This window comes from Scophthalmus maximus, chromosome 12 (assembly GCF_022379125.1).
Source record: "Scophthalmus maximus strain ysfricsl-2021 chromosome 12, ASM2237912v1, whole genome shotgun sequence".
Lineage (NCBI taxonomy): Eukaryota > Metazoa > Chordata > Actinopteri > Pleuronectiformes > Scophthalmidae > Scophthalmus > Scophthalmus maximus.
This window is the reverse complement of record NC_061526.1, coordinates 23,977,818-23,985,000: the sequence shown is the minus strand read 5'-3', so window position 1 is coordinate 23,985,000 and position 7,183 is coordinate 23,977,818. Positions and strand designations below refer to the sequence as shown.

At 45.7% G+C, this 7,183-nt stretch overlaps 1 non-coding gene across 1 annotated transcript; it reads right to left on the bottom strand.

Moving 5' to 3' along the window:
- Nucleotides 1–6,794: 6,794 nt before the first annotated feature.
- trnak-cuu lies at nucleotides 6,795–6,868 on the bottom strand. Its single transcript has one exon. It is a non-coding gene; the product is annotated as a tRNA-Lys (tRNA).
- Between the last annotated feature and the right edge of the window lie 315 nt (nucleotides 6,869–7,183).

Genomic DNA, 7,183 nt, shown 5'->3' with positions numbered 1-7,183 from the left:
ATGTCATGATTGACAGATGACGCTGACTCACGATTGGTCGAGAGCGTGTGTGGGCGGGGCCTCGTGGAGACGAGTCGTCCATCTTTACTTTTACTTTAGTTGTTGGTGACTGAATCGTCCTGCTGCAGTTTTACTTTAACATGTCTTTATACAAAGGGTTGTAGAAAATTCAAATATTCCATTTTATTTTAAATATATTTGAATATGGAAGTGTTGCAATGAATCATAAAAATGTGTCGCATGAACCTTAAGTTCAAATAACTGATCAGGAGTTAATCATTCTACTAAAGTAGAGAACGTGATAAATCCTCGCGGTTCGAGTTTAAGAGGATTAACGTTCACGGCGTTTAACAGGATTTAACTTGTCACCGTGGCTAAATTTATAGAATCATCATGATGAGGTGGAGCGACGCCCACGGTGAGTTTCACCAGAACAGCTCGTCCTGACGAGTGGGAACTCTCCCGCCGAGCTACATGTGACCCGGCGTAAAGGTCGACTCAAAGGTCAGCCAACTCTTCACCCGCACGCACACGCACCCATCAACTCATGATCAATGGCGCCGATCGACAGACACAGAACTGACTCACAGCTCGTCAGGTCACTGCAGCATGAACACACACATACACACACACACACACACACTCCTCTGGTGATTCATGCGTTTTATCATCTGTCGGCGATTAATCTGTCGTCGTCATTCATGCAACGTTTATCTCAGCCGCCGTTTAATTTGCAGTTAATTCGCACAAAACCTGTTGGAAGGTGTGTGTTTTTAAATGTGTCACATTGTAACGGGACAAATTCACATTTTTACAATAAACGTGACCCTCGGGGCTTCATCGGTAGTCGGGACGTGATGGTGACACACGGACGACACGTGTAGAATTTGAAAAAACAGCAGAAAAAACGGATCAACATCGCGCACATGGCAACGCTGTGTCACGTGGAAGTGACGACAAATGTCAAACCAAATGTTTCTTTAAACTCCAGCATCTTGAAAAGTGGAGCGATAATTATCTCGACCAAGGATCTTATGTTTTCACCCGTTTGTTTGTTTGTTCGTCTGCAGGATTACGCAAAAACTACCAAACAGGTTGATGAAAGGACATGGGCCAAGAAAGAATCCATGAAATCATGGGGCAGACCCAGAAAATGGGCGGGTCCGGAAAAGGGGCGGATCCAGAAAGCGGGAGGATCCCGAATAATTTTTTGTCACTTTCTTAAACATTTTTTCTGATTTTCCAGAAAATAATTCATGGATTAATTTGATGACTGTCGAGGCCTTTGTCATAAATATGAGTGACACTATTCAGTTTTACCTTGAACTGGCGTCGCCTTTGAGCTTTAACGAAGGCTGTCACATCTACGATCCTCCCACACCGAAAAGTTTGCCGCCGGCTTCTCGAGAACAACAACGGGAACATTTTTGTCGGATTTTTTTAGGGTGTTTTGCCGTCGGCCACGAAAAAACATAATCAGCGAGCGTCTTTCAGATTACGATTCATGTTGTCGAAAAATTTACATGACAAGGGGATGAGTTCAGAACGGAAAAGAGAGAAGAGGGAGTCTGTGTCTCAGCAGAGCAGAACTGACACCAATCTGTCAGGCAACACCACACACACACACACACACACACACACACACACACACACACACACACACAAACATGCACACACACACACACGCACAATAATGAAGATAAAATGAAGACGAGGAGGAGGAGCAGAGGAAGAAGAGAACAGAGGGAACAGAGGAGGAGGAAGACGAGACGAATGAAGACAGACTGTCATTCACATGACAAATTATGTGTTTGCAGCCGGTGATTCCACTGCAGTGCACCGTCAGTGTCTCTCTCTCTCTCTCTCTCTCTCTCTCCTCTTCAGGCGGTTCAGGTTTTCAATCCGTCTTGTTCGTCTCATTGTTAAGAGCGACGGGCCTCCACCCCAGCTGCATGCACATGTTAACTCCACACACACGCGCACACACACACACACACACGTATGTGCGTGTTAGCGCTGCAGGTGAAAGCTCTCAGATCTAATGAAGCGACTCGCCGCAGGTATAAATATCACCTGAGTGTATTAGGGGAAGACTGAGAGCGAGCAGTTGGTGTGAAGGGACGTGTGTCGAGCGTCGAGATTACAAATGAACAGCAGGGGGGTGTTTCGTCACGTGGTTAATTAAAAGTAGTCGAGCCAGATTTAGATGCAAATCCATCACAATGCAACGCAAATATGTGACTAGACGGCGTGAAGTCTTAAATGTGACAAAAGAAATAGAAGGATCAAATGAATATTACGTTGATTTCGGTTTCCCACTGAGCTCAGTCTCTCTGGCTGAAACCATGAAGATAGATGTTTTTCATGCACCAATGATATTTGTTTGAATTTTTTCTTCACCAGCTAGTTTTGTTGTTTTTGCTTGAGTCGGTCTCAGCCGTCAATCATCTGGTAATTTATAGAATCAAATAACTAACTATCGCTTGAACAAACATCAGTGTAATTTCATGCAATTTGTAATTCTATTTGGTGACTGAAGCCAGCCACCAGGGGGCGATTTAGATGTTTTGGTGTTATTTCATGTCGTCCATCTTCATTCAGAGCCAATCAAATACATATTTACTCGTATTACTTTTCAACAACAACATCACTGTACTAGCTCACAATCCAATTTTGAAGTATTGACCCTAATTCGAACATAAAAGTCAGAGTGATTAAATCACTTAAGAATACTTACTGAAGCAAAGTAATATATCAAGGTTCATGATAAACATGGTTCATTCCACAATGTGGCTCAAAGTGAAATATCTCAACCAAACAAAATTTCACACGACGAATGTGAATATAACTTTTCAAAGCTCCTGTCACATTCTGAGAGGAACAGTAAAGCTATAAGAGAGAGAAACGCCGATGCTCGGCCCTTAAGTGTGAAGTGGAACCTGCCGGCGACACACACCTGTAATGAGTTGTGTTGCGGCGGTGACGCGCTGCTCAAGCTGTTGTTCTTGTTGCTCTCGAGCACATGCTGTAATCAGACGTAATGTCGAGGAGGCAGATGAGAGACGCTGGCGACCCAGGGGGACGTGGAGACCCCGTGCTGGTTCCTCAGAAGCTCCTCCGACGCTCCACTCCAGCAGGAGGTGAGACGCGTTTCATCTGGTTCTCCAGACGAGACCACAGCAGAAAAGCACAAAAAAAACAAGAGAGCGACAGAACAACACAAATCCAGTACGAGCGGCGGAAAAACAACAGCGGCGAAACACTGAAGATCAAACTGATATCATTTTAAAAACCTTTGTTTGTCGTCACATTCGCAGAGAAAGAAAAGCAGGTTTCTGCAATTTTCCCTCGGAGGTTCGCTTCATTATTCTTCTCGGCTGATGATGGCAATGTTCCTTTGAACTGGCTGACGTCTCTCCAACTGCAGCAGAGAGAAAAAAAGATTCCTGTAGGACGGAACTCAACGTCACATTCACAGTGAAGTTTCAGCTGCAGCATGTTTGAGATATTTGTATTTTTAAAATTGACCTGATCCAGTTGATACACAGCTGTGAATGTGTCTTACACAATTGACAAGTCGGACGCTCCTCAGCGCGAAGGGTCAGTTTTGGACATGACAAGAGTCCAGATATTTCCTGAGCCTGGGAGACAACGCTGAGGGAGAATAAAGTATAATGGTGTGTGTGTGTGTGTGTGTGTGTGTGCGTGTGTGTGTGTGTGTGTTTGTGTGTTGCGAGTGCAGAGAGGAACCCTGAGACGTTGTATCTAGCGACGACTGACGGACGGACGTACAGATGCAGACCAACGGATCCTTTCATGGACTCACAGTCTCCACCAGACCTCGCTGTGGTGGGGGGATGATGCAACGAGCAGAAATAGCATCAAACACACACCGACACACACATTTCCATACGCGTGTGAAGAAGCCAAACAGCAGAAATAGATTGTGTGTCTTTCTGCAGGAGAAGCTGGTGGATGGTGAGAACGACTCTGAACCAGGTGGAGCTGTGCATTTGAGCAATTTGCTAAATTGTACGTACATATTCACACAGAGAGAAAGGAAGGAAAGAGGAGATGAGAGTTCTGTTCTTTTACTATCACTGGGGGAACAGCCCAAGCCTCCCCAGCGTGTTCTGGGTTGACCCCAGGGCCTCCCAGCAGTTGGGATGGACAACCCTCAACAGGAGGTGCCCTGGACGGTCCTGACCAGATGCCCGGACCACCTCAACATGGCTCCTTGTGAGGCGAAGGAGCAGCAGCTCTACGCTGAGCTGCTCACTACCTGAAGCTTTTGACCCCAGGTGAGGATTAGAACATGAACCCAACTGGTAATCGCCTGGTACAACTTAGACTCCTTCCCCACCCAACAAGTCACATTCCACATCTCTGGAACTGATCAGGGAACAGTCCAGGCCCCATGTCTTTTCTACTGCCCAGCCTCCATTGCACTGAAGAAGGTACAACGTCTTCCAAAAATCTACAACCAAGTCCAGTTGATCCTGATTCAACACCCTCATGGATAACGACGACCTGGATGAATCAGAATCTCCACAGAGGTCCTTCCCAGGCCGGCTCCTTGAAAACTGCCGTTCATCATGGTCCGTTCCCCCTGCACATTTGCCTCGGGAGACGCTATCTGGAGCTGTTGGCCCTGAAAAGACATCTCCAAGAATCAAGAGGACACAAACGCCTCCGTCACGTTAAAGAGACGAGACGAACAACTGGAACATGAACTTTCCTCTGGACGTACCACCAGAGTTGGGAATGGGATCCATCAGTTTCCTGCTCTGCGCAGCTCAAGGACCGAAACGGCGTAAACATTCCTCCGCTGAAATTAAATGTCATATTCAAAAGAAGCAGTCCCACGGGCCCGTACTCATACATCAACAAAGAGAGGGGGAAAAGTTGTTTGACGCAAATCAAAGAAAAAAGCAGCTGAGGCAACTGTCACATGAAAGAAAGAGAGACAGAAAGAAACCCTGCAGATACGATAATGAAAACAACTGCAGATACTGGGAGGTCTTGTGACGATTTAAAAAATGACTCAAAATACAAACTAAATCTGAAAATCTGGGCCTCATTGAGAAAAAAAGGGATTAATTTCAATATAAAAGAGAAGATTGGAACAAATTATTCATGAGGTCTTTACTCACAGCGAGACAAACTGCAGACTGGGCTTTTCCTCAACGAGCTGCTGAGGGAGATGAAGCTATATCAAGTAAATAAAGGAAATTATCCAGCGGACAGTCTAATCAGCCCCTCAGAGCGAAGTTATAGCATCATTAAGGAGCCGGGACGAGGACGACGACCAGGACCGTGGACCGGACTTTGTTATCGGCTGCTGAGAGGAGAAACATCCTGCTGCTCCGAGTGCTGTGATGAGATGAGGCTGGTTTCCTTGGCGTCTCGGGGCGAAAGTGTTACAACACTAACTGCATATATTACAGCGGACGCCGCATGGAGTCCGGCAGCGAACTGACGGAGCCATGTCATCAGCGCGCTGTTGTTTTATTTTAGATTCTTCTGAAAATTTAACTTCTACAAATCACAGCGTAATCTGCAAGACTAAGGGTGTGGTCGAATTGTCAAATTTGCTTAGGACGTTTCCTAAATCTTGAAGGAAGTATTTGATCGGATTGTTTGGATTCTCTAGATGCATAGGAAAGGTGCTTCAATGCTTCCTTTCCTATCTCCTTTAGCATAGGGTACACTGGAGCTTCCCTTTGCGAAAGGAAAGGAGAAACAGACGATTCTCTGAGTCCTATGAATCCTCCTTCACACCTTTCCAATTGACCTCATGACGTTTTCCACTGAGGTCAAGGAATAGTAGAGAGTAGAAGACGATAGGAAGGACAATGTCAATCCAGCCTAATGCTCAAATGCGTTATTAGTCTGAAACCTCTCTTTCCAAGAGGCCTTACCAACGGACGCAGACCAAAATTCCTCCAGACGCAATTGGACAGACCTGCAACCAGTGAGAGCAACGAATCATGTGACGTCTTTGTGAGTTTTGTTGGATGGGGGGGTCACTTTTCAAAAGTCTGTTTCTACCATCCATGTGGTGTAAGGTTGGTTTTCTCACCGAAGCCTCTCTGACCGTTTCCTCTGACCGTCGGTGGAGGGTCTCGGGCTTGTCTGTGGCCTGAAAGTCAAACCTGAGGGGAAGAAGTCTACTCCCAACTGTATTCTCAAGGTAGAGAGTAAAGAAAGGTGGAACTTTCTAAAGGTTTAAGAGAGGAATTTGTTGTTTACTATCCTTTTCTTTGGCAGTGGGGTTGTTGACTGGTTGGTTCGCTGTGTCCCCTCGACCTCTGGCACCAAACCTGCGCACTTGACAAATATGACCAAAAGTCTTGTGGCGAGCAGCGAGCGAGGAACAAAACCTCTGAGCCGCGCCTGATTCATCAATTATAAAAGCTGAAAAGAGTTGGCGACAACTCCGCAGCGATCGGCCTCACTTCAGCTCACTTCAGGGGACGAGGGAAATGAAAAGGTCCGTTACGTGCCGGCGACCTTGTGGAAGGACTGCGGCGGGGATCAGTCCTTACCGGAGGATCACTGTAGGGGCGGAGGATTGTCAGTACAGAGGATGTGACTGTTACAGTGTCACAGCGAGCGAATAATAGATTCAGGTGTCAGAGGAGGAGGTTATTTCACTGTTGGAAGAAACAGACTCATACAATAAACTTGTGTGGAGGATTGACAAGGTCCTTGCATAAAGAACTCATATTCCCAGAGAAAGGAGCTCAAAGACTTTGATATCTATTCTTGTACTAATCAATTCTCTCAATCGACGCCCAACGTGGGGCTCGAACCCACGACCCTGAGATTAAGAGTCTCATGCTCTACCAAACTGAGCTAGTCGGGCTTCGGAAGATGAGAGGAGATCATGAACCATGGCACCGAACCGTCACACCATCAGGCAGAAAGAAAGGTTGTATTTATAGAATACGTGATTTTATACAGTGTGTAAATATTTGGACACACATTCATTCATGTATGTTGTTTGTCTTTTTCAATTGGCCTCATATTCCTATTGGATTGTAATGTTTCCTTTGATAAGAAGTCTTCAGGTTATGTGTGAGTTATTTTTCCTCCTCGTCCTCTTGTTTTTTCTTGTTCATGTTGTGTCAGTGCGTGAAACTCATCCGTGCAAATAAAATACGTTTGAATCCGAACTGGA